This window comes from Physeter macrocephalus, chromosome 5, assembly GCF_002837175.3.
Source record: "Physeter macrocephalus isolate SW-GA chromosome 5, ASM283717v5, whole genome shotgun sequence".
In the NCBI taxonomy this organism is placed as follows: Eukaryota; Metazoa; Chordata; class Mammalia; order Artiodactyla; family Physeteridae; genus Physeter; species Physeter macrocephalus.
The window spans coordinates 63,338,704-63,361,790 of record NC_041218.1 but is presented as its reverse complement, the minus strand read 5'-3'; the positions used below and the strand labels follow the sequence as shown (position 1 = coordinate 63,361,790).

The window sequence follows — 23,087 nt, the reverse complement described above, 5'->3', positions numbered from 1 at the left end:
GTGAGTCACAAAAGACCATATATAATTCTTCTTATATGAAATATTCAGAAGAGGCAAATCTATTGAGACAGAAAGTAGATTAATGGTGAAAATTTCACCTTTACTTCCAATAGATCAAAGCTACATCTTCAAGTAAAAGGAATACATATTGGTCATAGTGAGTGTTTTTTATTTTCTTGAACCCTCAATCAGACTCATATAGGAGACATTTTCATTCTTTTGCCAACATATTTTTGAAAATCATAAATCCATATTCATTTTTAAATTTCATCTAAGCAGTGTATAATATTTAGATAAACTTGAAAGGAATATTGGAGATTCTACTATATCAAATGCACTTAAAAAACACTAACATCTTTATAAGCTCTTCCTCTACACTAATGAACATGGCCCAATTCCTTCTCTTCATTTTACTGTTAGCTTCATTGTAGTAATAATCATCCTTAGATACATGAACTTAATGAACTTATGGAAGAAAAAATTAAGCTCTTCTATTAACTGATACCCTTCTATAAAAATTTACCTTTCAAGTTTAGTAATTATAAAATTTTGTAATATATTTATATTGTTTTGATTGATTATATGTTACCAATAGTTAAAATAATAATTCAGAAGAAATTTTCTAACACTTGGCCTATGGTCATAGTAGATATATATATACACACACACATATATATACACACATATATATATTTAATTTATACCAATATTTTTTGTTGCTAAGAAATAGGGTAATCAATAAAAGACCTTCAAGATAAAGGATTAAACTCAGTGGATAGAAATCTGAGTTCAAGTAGAAAAAAGAATGATGTAAAATTTCTGATTGTTAAAGAGCTTGTGCATGTATTTTTTAGATGGATGATGTCATGTGTCAAATTGCTATGGGATTTCAATTTCATTGGATATATATGAAAGAATGATAAAATAGTTTTATGTTTAAATGTCAATATTTACAATATGTGGGAAATCCCATCCTTTGCAACTGTTAAACTTATGATAGAAAATTTTTATGACATCTCAGTATAAGGAGGTACATTGTTATTAGACTTCTTTTAAGAATAACTGGTCTAGAGTATATATACAAAATTGTCTTCACATTTGAGAGATTTTACCAAATTGCTCTCTAGAGTAGTTGTCTAGACTTATACTGGCTGTGAGCATTTTCTTTTTCATACAACACCACCAAAACTTGGTGATTTTCAGGTTTTTTAATCTCTCCCAATCTGAATGAGAAAAGGTATCATATTTTAATTTGCCTTTGCTCCCCAGTTCTAACACTCTTTGCTTCAATTTAATGCTTTAAGTCTCATCTTAAATACTATTTCCTCAGAGAGACCTGCTCTGTCCACCTCATCTTAAAGTAGATCCTCCCAAGTACCTCTAGCTGTTCTCTATCTCAACTCACGGGTTATTTCCTTCACTATACTTCCAATGACCTGATGTAATTTTATATATTTGCCTATTTTATTTTAGATTAGTTTTTATCTCCTACTAAAATGCAAACCCTGTGAGTCAGGGCCCCTGTGCAGTCAATTGTATATGTAGTACGTAGCAGAATACCTGGCACACAGCAGACACTCAATAAATACTGCTGAATGAATGAACGTTTCTGGGCTGAGTAATGGACTGGTGTTATCTTCCACCCTTCCTTCAGAAGACCTCCCACAATCCACTGGGACTATAATCCCTGCCTCCTGGTCTTCCCCTTGGCTACACTCCTTAATTTTATTCTGGATGAACTTCTATGTGCATACCGCCACAAATGCTTTTGCAGTGAACTGTGTTGAACTGTAGAAAAGACAATATAAACATACTGGATAAGGGCTCCCCAGCTATGTGATCTTGGAAAAGTTGCTGTATGTTTCTGCACCTTGGTTACTTAATCTTCATATGTCTCAGTTTCCTCATCTGTAAAATGGAAATAAGTGAGCCTACTTCGTGAGATGCTGTGAGAAATGAATAACACCGATAAAACTCCTTAATACGGTTCCTGAACACAGTAAGTAAGGACTCAGTAAATGTTAGTTATTATTTCCTTGCCAACTGTAATGAAATTTGAAAATATAAGTTAAGTCTATCTGCCACATTCAGTATTATCCTAAATATCAACATAAGGGAAATACGTTAAGAAATCCAAGTAATATAAAATCTAATCATAACTTGAGTAACAGGTAGACTAATATCACTGTAAGAATCTGGCATACGGGGTTTTTCAAAGAACAAGAGAAATTATTTTATTATCCTTGCAAATAGAGGAAGTAGTATAAATAGGGCTGGCAGATACGACAGACTTGCCAGGGTACATACAGCTTTTTAAAAACCTTTCCTTCAGAAATACAGATAATTGACCTAGTAATTCTAAAAGTAGTCTTTACTTTCTAGTTATCTTTTTCATTAAGTTTGATGACTGGATAATAAAAGAGCCAATAACAATTTTTTTAACATCTTTATTGGAGTATAATTGTTTTACAATGGTGTGTTAGTTTCTGCTTTATAACAAAGTGAATCAGCTACACATATGTCCCCATATCTCTTCCCTCTTGCGTCTCCCTCCCACCCACCCTCCCTATCCACCCCTCTAGGTGGTCACAAAGCACCGAGCTGATCTCCCTGTGCTATGCGGCTGCTTCCCACTAGTTATTTACCTTACGTTTGGTAGTGTATATATGTCCATGCCACTCTCTCACTTTGTCCCAGCTTACCTTTCCCCCTCCCCATATCCTCAAGTCCATTCTCTAGTAGGTCTGCTTCTTTATTCCCGTCTTGCTCCTAGGTTCTTCTGACCATTTTTTTCTCTCTCTTTTTTAAGACTCCATATATATGTGTTAGCATATGGTATTTGTTTTTCTCTTTCTGACTTACTTAACGCTGTATGAGAGTCTCTAGGTCCATCCACCTCACTACAAATAACTCAGTTTCGTTCCTTTTTATTGCTGAGTAATATTCCATTGTATATATGTGCCACATCTTCTTTATCCATTCATCTGTTGATGGACACTTAGGTTGCTTCCATGTCCTGGCTATTGTAAATAGAGCTGCAATGAACATTGTGGTACATGACTCTTTTAGAATTATGGTTTTCTCAGGGTATATGCCCATTAGTGGGATTGCTGAGTCTTATGGTAGTTCTATTTTTAGTTTTTTAAGGCCAATAACAATTTTTATCATGATTTCCTGGCTGTCAAACCCAAGTGGTAGGAACAAGGCAGGATTCCAGTCAAGATTTCACCAATTTCTCCCTTTCCCTTCCTGTAACAGTGCTCAGAGAAATAACTTCTAGCAAGCATTTCAGTAATAGTAACCTTTATTCAGCATATCCTCTATGGTCATTTTTGAGACCATCAGAAATGTCACTTGACTTTGCCTTCCTTGATGGAAGTACTACATTTGGTACTGAGTATAATTTTAACTAAACTGTGAACACTTTAGATACTAGACCAACTGCTGATGTAGGAACTAGAGACTTCCTGGAGTGAAACCACACATTCAACCCAATGACCAAATTCACGGGAATGAATTAAAAATTGCCAAAATGTATTCTCTTTTTGAAAACAGTAATATGTCACTTTATCTTGAAATGGCAAACTGAAAAACAGACTGACCATAAGGTGTACTTTGATATATTTAGTAGCATAACAGATTGTTAAATTCAGTTAAAGTCACTATGGAGGAATAAACGACGCAGAGACTTGTCAAGCTGAAAGAAGCGTCAATTAATAATAATATTAACAAATGTTAAAAATAATCATTAAAAGTTATATGCCAGATAATATATTATTGGTTCCAAAGAGCTTCCAGTGGTGCCTGAAACTTTCCAGAATTCTTTCCCTCATTTAGTAGTAAGTTAAAAAATTCCTCATTGGCTTAATTCATATTGGCTCAAATACATCAAAAGATGATTACCAACTAAAAACATTTTAAGAATTCTGAAACTACATGTAAGAAAACCAAATGCCTTTTTAAAAATTTATTATTTATTTATTTAAACATGTATATACTGCAATTTTATTACAATCGCACAAACGAAGTTAACATGTAGGAAATTTAAATGAAACAGTACTGTAAAAATAGCAGAGAACCCAAAAATCTAAAAAGGAAGTACACCTAAAGCACGAGAATTCAACATTCATTAGTGTTTCATCTACAGATCTGATTGACACTTGATGCTTGCAAATTTTGAAACAAACTTTGAGATCATGATGACTACTGTGAAGAGATTTCAGCAACAGCACTAAGATTTGTACATTCAGTTGGTTTCCAATTGACTTGTTAGCCAGTTACATAGTGTATAGTACAGATTTGTCACAGGTCAGATCACAGCACTGAAGGAAAGAAGTACCTTCCTGTAATTAGAAAGGATCCCCTAAACTGCACTCAGCTTAAGACATCTAATGTAGAAACCAAATGGCTTTAAGAAATTTGGCCACATGGGTATAAATAAGGACCTTCATTTCTGGAGTTAAAAAATGTGCATTCTAATTATAAAAATGACAAAGGCAGTATAATACAGAGGAAAGAAATGATTTAGGAATCAGAAGATCAACTGCATTCATCTATTTAAAAAATATTTGGGTCCCTATAGTGTGTCTGGCACAGTGCTGGGCGACAGACAGAGTGGGCAATAAACAGCTACGGTGCTGCTCTGGTGAGGATATTGGGTTGGCCAAAAAGTTCGTTTGGGGTTTTCCGTAACATCTTATGGAAAAACCTGAACAACTTTTTGGCCAACGCAATAGTACAGAGGGGAAATTGGGCAAAACACAAGAAAACCAACTGTGGGAAGTGTTGGCTGCAGGCAATGAAAAGAAATGGGATGGGTAGTGGGCACAAAGAGGAGTAAGGTAATGAATGCTGACTACACCTACGATTTAGTATTTTAAAGTGAAAAACCTTTAAACTTACGTGACTCAATTGCTATTCTTAAATGTTAAAATATTTGAAATTTGGGAACAATTATTATTGAAAATTATTTGTTGCAATATTCTAACTCTCAATACATATCAAATTTTAAAATCTAATTCAGTGTTATGATGGTATCTGGTATAGTTACCAAAGCATAACCAAAGATTATCAAAATTTTACCATGATTTTGAAAAGCCAATTTAAAAGAACCCTACAATTTGAATGAGCTTGTTTTTTTTTTTTTTTGAGAATAGGCCAGTAGACAAATAAGTAGTGACCAGTAAGATAAAAAGGATATTGGCATGTCTAATGCCTTTTTAAAAAGTTGAGATATAATGAACATATAATATTATATTAGTTTCAGGTATACAACAAAAGAATTATTTGTATATATTGCAAAAAGATCACTGCAATAAGTCCATTACCATTACCACACAGTTGCAAAAATAATTTTTTTCTTGTGATAAGATCTACTCTCTTGGCAACTTTCAAATATACAATAGAGTATTATTAACTATAGTCACCATGCTGTACATTACATCCCCAGGACTTATTTATTTTATAACATGAAGTTTGTATCTTTTGACCACCGTCATCCATTTCTCCTACTCCCAGCAACCTCCACCTCTGGCAACCACCAATATGTTTTGTTTGTTTGTTTTTTTAGATTCCACATATAAGTGAAATCATATGGTATTTGTCTTTCTCTGCCTGACTTATTTCCCTTAGCATAACACCCTCAAGGTCCATCCATGTTGTCACAAATGGCAAAATTTCCTCCTTTTTTATGACTGAAATATTCATATATATAACATTATGTATAATATTTTATATATATATAAATACACACATATATATAAAATACATATATATGTCTCACTTTTTTTAATCCATTCATCCATTGATGGACACTTAGGTTGTTGCTTCCATTTCTTGGTGACCATAAATAATCCCACAATAAACATAGGGTATATATAACTTTTTGAGCTAGTGTTTTCATTTCCTTTAGATAAATACCCAGAAGTGGGACTGCTGGATCATAGGGTAGTTCTATTTTTAAGGAACCGCCATACTGTTTTTGGTAGTGGCTGCACCAACTTACATTGCCACCAACAGTGCACATGGGTTTCCTTTTCTCCACATCCTCACCAACACTTGTTCTCTCTTGTCTTTTTGATAACAGGCATTCTTCAGGTTTTAGGTGATATCTCATTGTAGTTTTGATTTGCATTTCCCTGATGATTAGTGATGTTAAGCATATTTTCATATAACTGTTGGCCATCTGTATGTCTTCTTTGAAAAAATGTCTATTCTGATTTCTGCCCATTTTTTAATCACATTGTTTTTGTGTTATTGAGTTCTATGAGTTCTTTATATATTTTGGATATTAACCCCTTATCAGATATACAGTTTGCAAATATTTTCTCCCACAGTGTAGGTCACTGTTTAATTTTGTTGATGGTTTCCTTTGCTGTGTAGGAGCATTTTAGTTTGGTCCCACGTGTTTATTTTTGCTTCTGTTGCCTTTGCTTTTGGTGTCAAATACAAAAAAATGATCACCAAGACCCATGTCCAGGAGCGTATGTACCACCTATGTTTTCTTCTAGGAGTTTTATGGTTTCAGGTCTGAGGTTCAAGTCTTTAATCCATTTTGAGTTAATTTTTTATGTATGGCGTAAGATAGTGTTCCAGCTTCATTCTTTTGCATGTGGCTGTCCAGTTTTCCCAACACCATTTCCTGAAAAGACTGTCATCCCACTGTATATTCTTGCCTCCTTTGTCATAAGTTAACTGACCATGTGGGTTTATTTCCGAGCTTTCTATTCTATTCCATTGGTCTACATGTCTGTTTTTATGCCAATACCATACTATCTTGATGACTATAGATTTGTAAAAGTTGGAAATCAGGGAGCGTGATGCCTCCAACTTTATTCTCCTTTCTCAAGTATGCCTTGATTATCCAGGGTCTTTTGTGATTCCATACAGATTTTAGGATTGTTTTTTTCTATTTCTGTGAAAAATGCCATTGGAATTTTGAACAGGATTGCTGTGAATCCATAGATTGCTTTGGACATTTTAACAAAGTTAATTCTTCCAGTCCATGTGCACAGAATATCTTTCCATTCATTTGTGTCTTCTTCAGTTTCATTCATCAGTGTCTTACAGCTTTCAGTGTATAGGTCTTTTACCTCCTTTGTTAAATTTATTCCTAGGTATTTTATTATTTTGGTGCAAATGGAAAAAATACTACTATTTAGATGAGCTTTTTCATAAAGTCTCATCTGTTTACATTTTATATTATAAATGTGATATTTTATGCCTATTGTATTTGTAATGAGAGTATCTCTGTCTATAAGTGTTGTAAGGATTGTGATATCTCTCTGATAACAATTAAAAACTTATATATTTCTATGGAAAAGAAGATGTCCTTAATAAGCAGATTTGACCAAGAACTCTGACTTCAATGGTGGAAGATTTCTGGGAAAGAGGAGGAAGAGGCTAAAAATATTTTAAAGGTAAGAACAAACACTCGCTCTTTTATCTTCTCTTTGTACTAAGGTAAAATTGATAATATGAGATATTATAGAATATTATGCCATACATATATATTTTACATATGTGTCATTCAAACACGCACAACCACCCTATACATGAGTAGTATTATCCCTAATTTAGAGACAAGGAGAGTGAGGCACAGAGACATTAAATAATTTGTCCAAGGTCACAGTTCATACACCACAGAACACCACTCTATACCGCTCTTAAAACTGAACTCTGGATGACTTTTCTACATGTGAGCAATTCTTTAGCTCAAATAAAGGCTGTTCTCACAATACTAACATAGAGAGTTCTAAAGCTTAGCAAGAGAAAATAACTAGTTGCCTAGCAATTTACCAAGGAAATATATAGCTTGGAGGCCTCACTTACTAGTATCATTTCTTAGTAATATGCTAACATGATAGTATGACTAGAGCTTACCCAATAAGAAATTGAAATTTATGACATATCTGTATTAGAAAAGTACAAATGAGATTGAAAATTCTAGTATGGTATTTACTGGATCTTTTTAAAAAATATTTTCCACTGCCTTAAGTGTTCTGTTTGCAAGATTTTCATAGGGAAAACTACCTCCATCTTAAGAAAAGCTAATAACTGAAATTTCAAATTCCTAAAACAAATTAAATGGATTTTTTGCTTGCACTATAGGAAAAAAAAATCTTTGCTCTAACTAAAGGGTTCAGTGAAGACTTCTAAGGATAGACACTTCCTCCTATAAAAAAGTGTAAGAGTCACAAAAAGCTGGTATCACTGAGAGGGGCACTGGTCGCTTTTACTACTTACTACTATACTAAGATGCTTTGTGACTTAAAAAAAGCAAGTCACTTAATTTCTATGAATTCTATTTGATTTTCTTATCTCTAAAATGAAGGGGTTGGATTAGAGGATCTTTTTAGATCAGTCCTGTTAAATAGAAATTGAGAGCCATACATGTACTTTAAAAATTTCCACTTGCCACGGTAAAAAAGGAAAAGGAAACAGGTACAATTAATTTTTAACAATATATTTTACTTAACCCAATATATCTAAGATGTCAGTTCGGAAAACAATATAAAAAAATTAATGAGAAAATTTAGATTCCTTTTTCCAGAAAAGGATTTCTGTGAAATCCAGTATGTATTTTACACTTAACAGCACACAATTCAGATTCAACACAATCCATATTTCATGTGCCCAACAGCCACGTGTGTAGAGGCAGTTGTAGAAGTCCATTCTCCAATAACTTACGTAAAATGTTTCAGGAGTATTCCACTCTTAAAAGTAAGGCACACCAGCAGAAATTAGGCTTAATGAAATTAGCTATCCACACAGTGTGGTTTAACAGCAGCACTGTAAAGGTCCTCAACTGCAGAAGCCTGAAAAATCTACCTATGATGGGCATTCCTTTGTGGTAAACAGAAATTATCTGTGTTTTTCAATGTTTTACAATATAAATCGTAGAAAGATAACAAACTGACAAATTAAGCATTATGTAGTGCAAATTGAAAATCTTTTTAGAAGCATATGGGCTGTAAATAGCAAATTAAAGGGTCCTTAATACTTGATGTGGATGTGAGTTTTGAGTTTTTCATATTAGTTGGATCACTAGCATCTTACATGACTTTGGGGGAGTAGGGATCAGAAACCTGTGGAGGGTAGATGCCTGAGAAAAATTGTACCTACTTATGATTTAGCCTTGCATTCTTATACTCTACTGGGAACTTACAGCCTGAACTGAAATAGGAAAAATATTTTTTAAAAAATCCAGAGAGTCACTTGCTAGGTGGAGTCACACCAAAAGAAAAGCTGTCGGGCTTCCCTGGTGGCGCAGTGGTTGGGAGTCCACCTGCCGATGCAGGGGACACGGGTTCGTGCCCCGGTCCGGGAAGATCCCACGTGCCGCGGAGTGGCTGGGCCCGTGAGCCGTGGCCGCTGGGCCTGCGCATCCGGAGAAAAAAAAAGAAAAAAAGAAAAGCTGTCATTCTGACCTGAGCATCAATTAACGACAGCTGTGGCAGAGTGAAGTCGGGGAAGGAATTAATACCAGAAGTCAGTATTGTAAAATGCCCCTAGGCTCCTCTAAGAAGAGGTATTAACAAGACACATTAAAAGTTAGTGATAGAAGCATAGTTAGGCAATCCACTTTAAAATAATCAGGTCCTAAATGACGAGTGAAATTTAAACCTTGAGCTGCACCTTGACAGGAGAAATGGTAAGACTGTGGCACGGAGCTCACTGAAGGCAAAAATCTGCACGGCGCATAATTTGTGCCCTCTCATCAACCAGTTCCCACACCTTGAGATTCACACGAAGATTCTGCAGGAATCGTATCTGCAGGTGACCACGTAATGAATGTGTGGGGAAGCTATGCCAGCCTCTTGTTAAGAGGAAGGAGAACAAGGAACCAGAGTGGTCACCAAAGCAACTTCAGCCACGTGTTTTTTTTTTAAAGATTTAATTTTTTTTAAAATTTTTGGCTGCGTTGGGTCTTCATTGCTGTGCGAGGGCTTTTCTCTAGTTGCGGCGAGCGGGGGCTACTCTTCGTTGTGGTGCTCGGGCTTCTCATTGCGGTGGCTTCTCTTGTTGCGGAGCATGGACTCTAGGCACGCAGGCTTCAGTAGTTGTGGCGCACGGGCTCAGCAGTTGTGGCTCGCGGGCTCTAGAGCACAGGCTCAGTAGTTGTGGTGCACGGGCTCAGTTGCTCCACGGCATGTGGGATCTTCCCGCGCCAGGGCTTGAACCCGTGTCCCCTGCACTGGCAGGCGGATTCTTACCCAGTGCGCCACCAGGGAAGTCCCCAGCCACACATTTTTATTCAGTCAAGTGGATGGAGGCTGTGAATTTAGGATAAGGATTCGTGTCGTTACATGAAAGCGTTTACTCCCTCACACGGGCAAGCAGGCAAGGATGCCTTTGTCATAAACCAAGAATTAGTATCTCAGTTTATTCTTGTTAGCAAAGCTCAATGTTAAACTTATAAAATTTTATGTGTGAGGGAGGGAGAGACTCCCTGCTAATTTTTGAGATTGGAGGTAGGAAGGGTTTGGGGGGATTACAGAATTTACATTACTGAGCCTGGAGCACGTTAGCTGTTCAAGTAATGTCAATTCAGTACATTGTGGAAGTGGGATTGTAACCTCGGTCAGTCTGGCCCGAAAGCTGTAACTTTTTTTCCTAGATGGAAAAGATTTTATCTGAGAATCACGAGGTGGTAAGAAATCCCCACTGCAGAAAATACAGCAACCAAGTTGTAATAAATCTTCCTTCCTTTCTATATGCTCTTAAGGTTATCTCCAGCCTACTAGTCTCATGTTCATGAACAGGTTTAAACTCAACTGAAATATATAGCACAATAAAACGCTAGATTATATTAAATATCAAAACTATAGGCAGTTTACTTGCTCTTTCATTTATTCTCTAAGTGTAAGAACAAGAATAGGACCCTTAATTGTCAATCCATGCAGAGACTGGTTAAATGAAACAGGGGTGTACAGATGTACATAAAGCTCTAAGAAGTACTCTAAGTTCTGAGCATCTTTCATTTAAAAATAAGGTTTACCGTTCCTCACAGAAGAATCTGCCAGATTTTAAGCAATCATTCTAGTTCTAGAAGCACCCAATAAGCAATCGATTGGGCCAAGAATAGACAAGTGTGGGCCCTGACAGGGATACCTACATGCTGAAGCAGCTGACCTTTTACAAATTTTGCAGTCAAGTGCTCAACCTTAAAAGCAGGGGGCTTAATATGGCATCTTGTGTTTTTCTTAAAGTGGCAAGGAGACTTTATTTAGTTTCTGCAAAGTAGGTTCACTAAATAGATTTTGAAATTTGTGCACCCAGACTGCTGTTTGAAGGGCTGACAGTATGGGATGGGCCATCTTAAACATAGTTATATGTGAGAAATGGTGAGATTCTCCACTTGGCCCAGATGTGGGTGTCCCCACCTTTCACTGTCACAGAACAGACTGGAATAGGGTTTTGGAACTGCCTTTATACCTCAGAGACTGAGAGCTCTGGGAGGAAATGGACCGCGTCTATCTTGTTCATAATTGTATTCTATCTCCAACCCTGAGAACCACGCCTGGCAAAGAACAGGTGCTTAGGAAATATTTGTTGAATGGGGAAAAAAAATTTCTCAAGGAGGCTAAAAGAAACAACAGTGGACCTCCAGTGACCAAGATTTCTGAAGAATATATATTGAATGAGAGATGTACTCTTTATATTTTTTTCCCTAGGGTAATAATAGCTTTCTTCAGATAGTGAACTTTCTTCTCAATAAAATATTCACATAATAGCAGTCCAAAAAGTCAAAAGGCAACTTGATTTGCTTTGCTATATTTTACTGAACACCATCAGGAAAATGCCCACAGGTTATCAGAAAACAATACTATTTTTCTTTTAGACCTTAATAAAGCATTCTAAATTTTTGATGGCTCACAATAAAAACTTTTAAATGTCCTATTCTTATGCCCATACTGGTAATGCCAAATCATGTTTTAAACCTGTCTAGGTCTTGGTCATGCTTATCAAAATAAGGTCCATCTTTTAGACTAGAAGCACAGCACTGACAACAGAACCTGAATGATAATGAAGACAAAAACCATTACATGTAGCAATTTCTAATGTATAAACTATTCCACATCCATAACCTCATTTGCTTTTAATAGCAACCCTGTGAAGAAGCCAGAGAGAGAGAGAGAGAGAGAGTTACCCTCATTTTACAGAGTGAGAACTGGAGCTCACAGAGCTAGGTCAGTGTCACACAATTAGTAAATGAAAAGCTGGCAATTTCAGGTGTGAAATAAGGACAGAAACACAGCTGAAGTATTTAAAAGATGACTGATTTATAAAACAAACTTTGGTTATTTGACTGTCTTTGCTTACCTAACATACCCAACAGAGGTGCTGTACAGGAATGACATTCTTTACTGGAAAGGATCACTATCCAGCCTTGTCATCATTATTTTTGCTTTATACAGGGCCATGGAGAAAAGTGTATGCCTTCCTCTATCAGGTGATAGGTTTTTAAATTAGCTCTTTTATTTATTTATAACACAAGCTGATAAGAACTATCATGGAGGACAGAGAGGATTGGGAATAAAACATAAGAGGTTATGTCTCTTTATAGCAAACTAAAATCTGGTTGGATATAAAGGGACAGATGTATCTTATTCTTCTTCAAACTAGAATAGAACTAATCTGGAATGTTCCAGTTGGGAATAGTTCCCAATTCTTTCTTTGACGTTATCTTTTCTAAGGTGCGTGCCTGCCAGCTTTCCTGGTGAGCCTGTGAATCTACATGAGGACAAGCTTTTGTGTGCAATAACACAAAAATAAGATTATTTATGTTACATTGTTAGTTTGTACCTAGTATTCTTTGCATTCTTTAGTGAGACTACATCTTGAGGAGTCACTAAAGCACCTACAAGTACACATTAGCTTTATTTTTTTTTAAAGAATTTTTTGATGTGGACCATTTTTTTTAAGTCTTTACTGAATTTGTTATAATACTGCTTCTGTGTTATGTTTTAGTTTTTTGGCTGCGAGGCATGTGGGATCTCAGCCCCCTGACCAGGGATTGAACCCTCACCCCCTGCACTGGAAGGCAAAGTCCTAACCACTGGACCGCCAGGGAAGTCCCTACATTAGCTTTAAATAGTACTGCTCACCCTGACTGATAACACTCCCCCTTTGTGGAGGAAGGGGCAAGACTGTAAAAGATGCACATAAAGCAATTTGAAAACATAAAATACTAGTGCTGTATGTTTAATGTCTGTCTCCTCTCCCCACTCCCAACTCGGCAACAGGAACGCTGAAACACAACTGAGGCTTTTAGGTTCCTATTAGTGGGGCAACACTCATCAGCTGTCTTAGCCTTTAGGTTTGACAAGACAAAATAAAGTCTATTAGGCAATTATTTGGCTCCCATGGCAGGGAGTTGCATCCAACTCCTGACCAGCTGGCTTCTGATGCCTGCGGACTGCCAAGTCAGGCAATGATGGGATGGAGCTCCTTCTTGCTTTAGTATTACTCTGGAAGGTCAATTAAGAATACCGCCAGCTCCTAGGGGTTTTTTTTTCCCCAAACTCTATTAGGAACCCTTCTTGATGGTCATCTAAAATTAGTGATTTTTAACCTTTTGTAAAGACCCTTTGAGAATTTTAAAAAAAGATCTGGACTCTTCTCCCTGGATAATACTACTGCGGTTGCCACTGTCAATAATAATGATGATAATAACAACAAAAATAATAGCGGATACCATTTATTGAGTGCACACACTATAAGAAATGACTTGAGCTAAGAGCCTTTCAAGGAGACTGTGAGATCCTCTGAATCATCCCTCCTTCCTCCTGTACTCCCCCAGCTAACCATACTTTTCTCTACCATTTCTCTTGCGATCTTTCTTGGTGATGCCAACATTGATGTAGACTCGTGGTTCTCAACCCTGAGTGCACATTATAATCACACGGGGAGCTCTTAAGAAATAGCAGTTCCCCAGAAACTACACATAGAGATCCTGATTTAACTGGTCTGGGGAAGGGCCTGGGCATTGATTGGTAGTCTTTGAAAGCTCCTCCGATTACGTGCAGCCAGGATTGAAAACCCTGAATACACAACCCACCCAATACTCCATCCTTTCAGTTCCATGACCTCTAAAATCCTTTTTGTTCAACCACAGCAGCTGTGTACTTCCATGGTCATCTTAGACCTTGAGATTAATAATAAAAATTCTAATTCCAGAACTCTATTTCATGCATGGCACACATTCACTACCACCTCCTAACAATCTACTTCACACACTCTAGAAGCTGTACTCTGGCAATTCAGTGACCCACAAAGATAGCCAAGCCACTTTTTCATTGACCATGATATCATCATATCTTTTGCTTCTTTATCCAGCATGGATTCTGTTTCATCACTGTAATTATTTCATTGCACACACCTTCCATTGCCTCATTTGTTCCTACCTGGTTTTTATCTAGAAAAACCTCAAGCCCAGTTAAACCCAATTTTATGTCAACTGCAAACCTGCATGCACTTGAGCAACTGGATGTGGGTTGGAGGAAAGCACAGAATCATGCTGACTAGTTCCATTTTAAATTTATGGCCAAAAATCTCTAGAGATCATCTTCCCTTCCCACCAACAAATCTACCAACCTACTTGCAACTGCACCATATAATTTCCCCCACCCCCCATTAAATTGGATGAACTGTCCCTAAGACCAAACCATTCATTTGTACACTGCATCACTCACTTCTTAAGAACTTTGTTCTTGAAATTACCCCTTCTTTGTCCTCATTATGACTTTTACCTCTTTACCACTCCTATTGGTATCCAATATGGTATAACATCTACTTTTTTTAAAAAAAGTTTTTATTCGTATCTCTCTCCTCCTATTGCTCTGTTGCTGTTCTTCCGTGTGGTAAAATACCTCGAAAAAGTCTCCATCCTTGTTGTTTCCACACTTCCTTACCCCATCCCTACTGTGTATTTTATTTCATTTCTCAAACAATGAGGAGATAATATATTTAAAATATGTGTAAAGCACAAAGGATAAAATACAACAAACACCTGTATTTTACCACTCAGTTTAAGGAACAGAACATTACAAGGAACTCTGAAGTTTACTCTGCGTCCCTCTTGCCCGCCCCACCCCCCCACCAATTCCCTTCCTTCCCTCACTAGGAAGTAAATGCTGTTCCTATTTTTCCAGCTATATTGAAATATAATTGACATAAAACATTATATAAGTTTAAGGTATACAATGTGATGATTTGGTATAAATATATATGGTGAAATGATTCCTAGAGTAAGGTCACTTACACCTTAATCACCTCACATTGTTACTGTGTTTGTGTGTGTATGTGTTGAGAACATTTAAGATCTACTCTCTTAGTAACGTTCAAGTATACAATATTGTTAACTTTAATTACCATACTACAGGTTAGAGCCCCAAAACTTATTCATCTTCTAACTGGAAGTCTGTATCTCTGGCCAGCATCTCCCTACTTCTGCCACCCCCTGGCAACCACCAATCTACTCTCTTTCAGTTCAGTTTTTTTAGATTCCACATATATGAGAGATCATACTGTACGTTTCTGACTTATTTCACTTACTGTAATGTCCTCAAGTTTCAGCCATGTTGTTGCAAATGGCAGGAATGCCTTCTTTTTATGACTAATATTTCATCATACATACAGCTGACGCTTGAGCAACATGGGTTTGAACTGCATGTGTCCATTAATACACAGATTTTTTTCAATAGTAAATACTGCAGTACTACAAGATCCAAGGTTGGTTGAATCATGAATACAGAGGACCCACATACACTGAAGGCCAGCTACAGGTTACAGGCAGATTTTTGACTGTGCAGTGGGTCAGCTTCCCTAAACCCCATGTTGTTCAAGAATCAACTGCGCGTGTGTATTTATATTTATAAAAATCATATTTTCTTTATCTATTCCTCTTTCAATAGACACTTGGGTTGTTTCCATATCTTGGCTATTGTAAACAATGCTACAGTGAACATAGGGGTGCAAATATGTCTTCAATAGTGATTTCATTTCCTTCAGGTATATACCCAGAAGTGGGATTGCTGGATCACATGGTAGTTCTAATAATATATATATATATATATATATATATATATATATATATATATATACGTTTGCTTATTTATTTATTTATGGCTGTGTTGGGTCTTCGTTGCTGAGAGTGGGCTTTCTTTTTAGCTGCGGCGAGTCGGGGCTACTCTTCGTTGCGGTGCGCGGGCTTCTCATTGTCGTGGCTCCTCTTGTTGCAGAGCATGGGCTCTAGGCGCACGGGCTTCAGTAGTTGTGGCACGCAGGCTCAGTAGTTGTGGCTCATGGGCTCTAGAGTGCAGGCTCAGTAGTTGTGGCGCACGGTCTTAGTTGCTCCGCGGCACGTGGGATCTTCCCAGACCAGGGATCAAACCCATGTCCCCTGCATTGGCAGGCAGATTCTTAACCACTGTGCCACCAGGGAAGCCCTAGTTCTAATTTTTTAAGAAACCTCCATACTGTTTTCCAATTTACATTGGAAAACTGCACCAATTTACATTCCTACCAACAGCGGGTTCCCTTCTTTCCACATCCTCACCAACACTTGTTATAGCTTGTCTTTCTGATAACAGCTATTCTAAAGGTATGAGGTGATATCTCATTGTGGTTTTGATCTGCAGTTCCCTGATGATTAGTGATCACCCTTCCACGTGCCTGATGACCACTTGCACGCCTTCTTTGACAAAGTGTCTATTCAGGTCCTCTGCCCATTTTTTAATCTATTGTTTGATTTTGTGCTATTGAGTTGTATGAGTTCTTTATATATTTTGGATGTTAACCACTTATCAGATATATGGTTTGCAAATACTTTCTCCCACTCTGTAGGTTACCTTCTCATTTTGTTGATGGCTTCCTTTGCTGGGTAAAGGCTTTTTAGTCTGGTGTAGTCCCACTTGTATATTTTTGCTTTTGGCATCACATTCAAAACATCGCCAAGACCAATGTCAAGGAGCTTACTGCTTATGTTTTCCTTTAGGAGTTCTATAGTTTCAGGTTTTACATTTAAGTTTTTAATCTATTTTGACTTAATTTTTGTAAGCAGTGTAAGATAAGGGTCCAATTTCATTCTCTCCTTGTGAATATCCAGTTTTCCCAGCACCATTTATTGAAGAGACTATCTTTTCCCTATAGCATTTTCTTGGTTTCCCTGTCAAATACTAGTTGACCATATGTGCCTGGGTTTATTTCTGAGTTCTTGATTCTGTTCCATTGGACTATGTGTCAGTTTTTAATGCCAGTACCACACTTTACCATAGCTTCACAGTATAGTTTGAAATCAGGAAGTTTGGTGCTTACAGCTTTATTCTTCTTTCTCAAGATTGCTTTGGCTGTATGAGGTCTTTTGTGGTTCCATATGAATTTTAAGATTGTTTTTTCCATTTCTGTGAAAAATTCCATTGGAATTTTGATAGGGATTGTACTGAACCTATAGATAGCTTTGGGTAGTATGGACATCTTAACAATGTTAAGTCTTCTAATCATGAACAGGGGATGTCTTTCCATTAACTTGTGTCTTCTTTCTTTCATCAATGTCCTATAGATTTCAGTGTACAGATCCTCTACCTCCTTGGTTAAATTTATTTCTAAGTATGTTACTGTTTGATGCTACTGTAAATGGGATTTAAAAAATATTTTTTCAGATAGTTCATTGTTGTGTATAGAAGTGCAACTGATTTTTTGTTTTAATTTTATTGAAATATAGTTGATTTACAACGTTGTGTTAGTTTCAGGTGTACAGCAAAGTGATTCAGTTATACATATATATCTATCTATTCTTTTTTAGATTCTTTTCCATTATAGGTTATTACACACATTGAGTATAGTTCCATGTGCTATACAGTAGGTCCTTCTTGGTTATCTATTTTATATATAGTAGTGTGTATATTTTAATCCCAAACTCCTAATTTATCCGTCCCCTCCTTTTCCCTTTGGTAACCATAAGTTTGTTTTCTATGTCTGTGGGTCTATTTCTGTTTTATAAATAAGTTCATTCTTTTTAAAGATTTACTATTTATTTATTTATTTAATTTATTTTTGGCTGCATCGGGTCTTAGTTGCGGCACACAGGATCTTCATTGAGGCATGCCAGATCTTTTGTTGCGGCATGTAGGCTCTTGGTTGCGGTGTGCGGGATTCTCTCTAGTTGTGGTGCACAGGTTCCAGAGCACATGGACTCTGTAGTTGTGGCACGGGGGTTCCAGAGCGCATGGCCTCTGTAGCTGTGGCGTGCAGGTTCCAGAGTGCGTGGGCTCTGTAGTTTGTGGCACACAGGCTCTCTCATTGAGGCGCGCGAGATCAGTAGTTGTGGTGCGCGGGCTTAGTTATTATTTATTTATTTATTTAATTTATTTTTGGCTGCATCGGGTCTTAGTTGCAGCACACAGGATCTTCATTGAGGCATGCCAGATCTTTTGGTTGCGGTGTGCGGGATTCTCTCTAGTTGTGGCATGTGGGTTTTCTCTTCTCTAGTTGTGGTGCACAGGTTCCAGAGCACATGGACTCTGTAGTTGTGGCACGGGGGTTCCAGAGCGCATGGCCTCTGTAGTTGTGGCGTGCAGGTTCCAGAGTGCGTGGGCTCTGTAGTTTGTGGCACGCAGGCTCTCTCATTGAGGCGCGCGAGATCAGTAGTTGTGGTGCGCGGGCTTAGTTGCCCCGTGGCATGTGGGATCTTAGTTCCCTGACCAGGGATCGAACCCACGTCCCCTGCATTGTAAGGCAGATTCTTCACCACTGGACCACCAGGGAAGCCCCTAAATAAGTTCATCTGTACCAATTTTTAGATTCCATATATAAGCAATGTAATATATTTGTCTTTCTTTGTCTTACTTCGCTTAGTATGATCATCTCTAGGTCCATCCATGTTGCTGAAAGTGGCATTGTTTCATTCTTTTTTATGGCTGAGTAATTTTCCATTGTCTGGTTGATTTTGTATCCAGCAATTCTACTGAATTCATTTATTAGTTCTAACAATTTTTGGTAGCATCTTTAGGGTTTTCTATATAATGATATTCTGAATTTGTGTATAGCCTTGCTTTGCTTTTCTGTATAGTTGTATCACAAATATTTATAGCTCTAAGCAATATACTGTATAGCTTGGCGTGTTTCGAATTTCGTATAGTTGTATTTATTCTTCTGTGGCTTGCTTTATACCCTTAATACCATGTTAAGATTCATCCATACTGCCACGTGAAGAAGTTTTAAATCCATTTTCGCTTCCTTTGAGTATTCCATTTATGAATAAGCACTATTTATTTATTCACTCTGTGGATGATGGATATTTGTATTGTTTCCTGTTCCTACTATCATAAATAGTGCTACTGTGATCATCCTTCTACATGTGCACTAGTGCATTAGGATATATGCCTAGGAGTGGAATTGCTAGGTCATAAAGGAATCACATGCTCAATTTATGAAGAAAGGCCAAATTATTTCTAAAAGTGGTTTTACTAATAATCAATCAATGTTGATTGATTACAAGATAATTAAAAATTTTTTATTGATTTGGTCTATGGTCCATTGTGTGACTTATTTTCATGCATGTTCCATGCATCCTTGAGAAGAATGTCTATTATATAGATCTTTGTGGTCAATATCAACCTTGTTAATTCTGTTGCTCAAACCATTTACCCTCTTCCTGACTGTTACTGTCTATTTCAAGGTCAGCACACTGTAGCCCATCAGCCAAATCTGACCCACAGCCTATTGCTGTACAGCCCAGTGAACTAAGAATAATGCAAAGAGAAATATATGACAGAGACAATATGTGCCCTGCAAACCTTAAAATATTTACTATATGGTACTTTTTAAGAAGAAGTTTGCTGACCCTGGGCTATTTGATAAAACAATTACTAAGAGAAGTATATTGCAATCTTCAACTCCAATGACAGATTTTTCTTTTTATTCTTGTGCTTGTGTTTCTTTCCATTTTTACTTGACATAATTTTAATCTATGTTGTTAAGGGCATGCAACTTTACAACGATCATATTTTCCTTGTGAAATGAACCTTTTACCATGACCTAGTGACCCCTCTATCTTTGGTAATACCTTTTGCCTTAATGTTTATTCTGACTATATTGGTAGTTATGTCATGTTTTTTTCTTGAAACCTTTCTCTACCCTTAGGATCTACATGGGTTTCATGTAAATCACAATACTGTTTTTAGAGTTCTTTTAAGCTAGTTTATCTTTCCAATCAATCTAATAAACTTTTTAAAAGGAGGATTCTGTTAGTTTACACATATTATAGTGACTGATATATCGGCAATTATTCTGCCATCTTATGTGTGTTCACGGTTTCTCTTTCTTTTTCTATTCTTTTCCTTTCTTTTGGGTTGACTGAATGTCTTTATTCCTTTTAAAATCTCCACTATATTTAGAAGTTATGCTATTTCTTTTTAGTGTTTACCCTAGAAATGTTAACATGCACTTAACAGAGAATAAATGTCAGTGATTTTACCATCCTCCTACATAAAACAAGGACCTTAGAATGCTTTAATTTCAGCTACTTCCTTCCTAAGTTATTTGTTATAAGCCATTACTATTTTTGTTTTATAAATCAACTTTAGCTTAGATTTATTCTCATATGAACCACTTTCTTAGTTCATCATTCCTTTTTGAAGCTCAGGTCTTCCATCTGGGATCATTTTCCTTTTGCCTGAGTATATCATTTCGAATTTCTTTTAGAGAGGGTCTCTTGGTGTATATTCTTCCATGTTCTATATATCTGAAAAGAATTTTATTTACCCTTACTCTTAAAATTTTGCTGAATATGGAATTCTGGGTTGACAATTATATTTTCTCACCACTTTGAAGATATTATTTCACTTCCTTCTGGCTCCACTGTTGTTACTGACAAGTCAGCTTTAAGTCTACTTTCCTTTGAGGCAATCTTTCAAGATATCTTAGTTGTCTCTGGTGTTGTGTACATTCACTATGATATGTCTAATGTGGATTTCTATTCATTCTTTTTGGAATTTTGGGGGGCTTCCTAAATCTGAAGATTGATGTCTTTCACCAGTTTGGGAGAGTCATTAGCTCCTATCTTTTCAAATACTGTCTTTGCCCCATTCTCTGATTTTGACCCCTCTGCTTCTGGAATTCCAGTTAAGATGCATGTTAGACCTCCTCATTTCATTATATTATAATATTAGTTATTATAATAGTAGCTATTATTTTATTATAATATATATAATATTAGCATCCTCCATGCTACAATTTGCATTTCTGTGTTACATTTTGAGTAACTCCTTTAGATCTTTTAACCCATAAAAATCTCTTCATTTATGTCTAATATGCTAAATGTCAACCTGTGCATTGAATGACTACTTTTAATTCCTAATGTCTCATTGTGTTCTTTTCCAAATATGCTAGATCTTTTTAAAAAGTCTCTTGATTCTTATGTTTTCAAGCCTGCCTATTTTTTAAATACAGTAAACATAATTATTTTGTATTGTAGGAGATATACCAATATCGGAGACCTCTATAGATCGGATTCTTCTATTTTTTGTTAACTCTCACTCATCCAGCCTTGTTTCCTTCTGTAGTTTATGATTTCTGACTGAAGAACTAATATTCCTTGGAATTATATCTATGAGGATCTTTTAGGCTTGATGAAAAGGGATTCCCCAGAAAGGATTTATGTTTGCTTCTGCCTGAGCCTGAGGACACTACCAACCCAGGAAAATTTAAGCTAAGTTCTTGACTTCAGGTTTCTTTGACCCTTTAAAAGGTATTATCAAGTAACTGAAAAATGTAATGGCAAAATTTTAAAAGAGACCAAATGACAAATAGAGTAGAGAGGGAAGAGAACTGAGATCTAAACTACTACTAAAGGTTACTTTGAAAAAGAATGAGTCTTGAGACCCACATACTATGCTATATCTGATACATTTTTAAATTTCAAAGGAAAATAAAGAATGAAACAGAAAAAAAAAGTTACCTACTCAGAAGACAGTGGAGTGATATGTAGTTCTGAGCAAAACAAAGATTGTGACATAAGAATTTTATAGCCAGTAAAATTACTGTTCATATGTAAAAACAACAGAAAACCAGTGTTAAATATGCAAGAGCTTAAACCTATATTCAGGCCATTCTTAAAGTAATCTAGAGATGTTTAACATCATAATTAAGAAATTCAGGAAGATAAAATTATTGTATAAAGATTGATGGTAAGTATGAAAAGCAGTTAAATATGGAGATTAATCACTGTAATTGCTATAGCTATAAAACCAGATTAAGAACAGTTATTTAATATAATTAATAAAATCTAACTTTTAAGATTATATTGATAAAGACTATAAGTAAGAAGGAGTGTGGAAGATTACATTTTACATGTTACAAAGGGGGAAAGGATACAATTCTTGGATTTGACAGGCAAAATTTAGATTAGAGAATGTTTTTAGAGACTATAAACCACTTGCATAAAAAAGAACAATAACATCTTCCATATCATTGGAGAAAAAACCAAAAAGATATTATCCATAGGAATGAAAAGAACAAAAACTAAAAGGAAGCAAGAGACTCCAGAAAACCTAAAACAAGAAAACTGATGTAAGATCACACATATCAGCTCTTTTGATAAATGTGTTTTAAATCCCTTTATTGAAGGACAAAAATATTCCCCTCCGTTAACTAAAAGATAAGACTTTTACCTTATCATGCTGCCTGTCATGCTAGCACATGATTCTATTTTATTTTCTTCATAGCACTTACAATACTATTAGAATTATTTTGTTTACTGCCCAATTCTCTGCACTAGAATATAAGCTACATAAGAAAGGACCATGGCTGTTGTGCTCATGTCTGTATTGTCAGGGAGCTCAATAAATATGTGTTGTATCAATCAGTGAATGAGTGAATGACTAGAAATCACAAGAAAGATTAAAAATAAAAAGGCAAATAAAAAGAAAATAGGGCTTCCCTGGTGGCGCAGTGGTTGAGAGTCCGCCTGCTGATGCAGGGGACACGGGTTCGTGGCCCGGTCCGGGAGGATCCCACATGCCGCGGAGCGGCTGGGCCCGTGAGCCATGGCCGCTGAGCCTGCGCGTCCGGAGCCTGTGCTCCGC

General features: G+C 36.5%; 1 protein-coding gene and 1 long non-coding RNA gene across 6 annotated transcripts in view; one reads left to right on the top strand and one right to left on the bottom strand.

Moving 5' to 3' along the window:
* The window catches only part of UMAD1 (UBAP1-MVB12-associated (UMA) domain containing 1), a 260,457-nt gene that overhangs the window by 19,415 nt on the left and 217,955 nt on the right, over window positions 1-23,087 (bottom strand). The gene's annotated exons all lie outside the window — the stretch shown is intronic.
* LOC114486321 (uncharacterized) overlaps window positions 1-23,087 on the top strand; it is a 191,239-nt gene that overhangs the window by 134,589 nt on the left and 33,563 nt on the right. Inside the window, exon 2 of one of the 2 annotated variants that reach the window (XR_008617421.1) lies at window positions 7,326-7,418. This is a non-coding gene — a long non-coding RNA (uncharacterized lncRNA). Of the gene's footprint in view, window positions 1-7,322; window positions 7,419-23,087 lie in introns of both variants that reach the window. The other variant, XR_003679899.2, reaches the window with a different exon arrangement.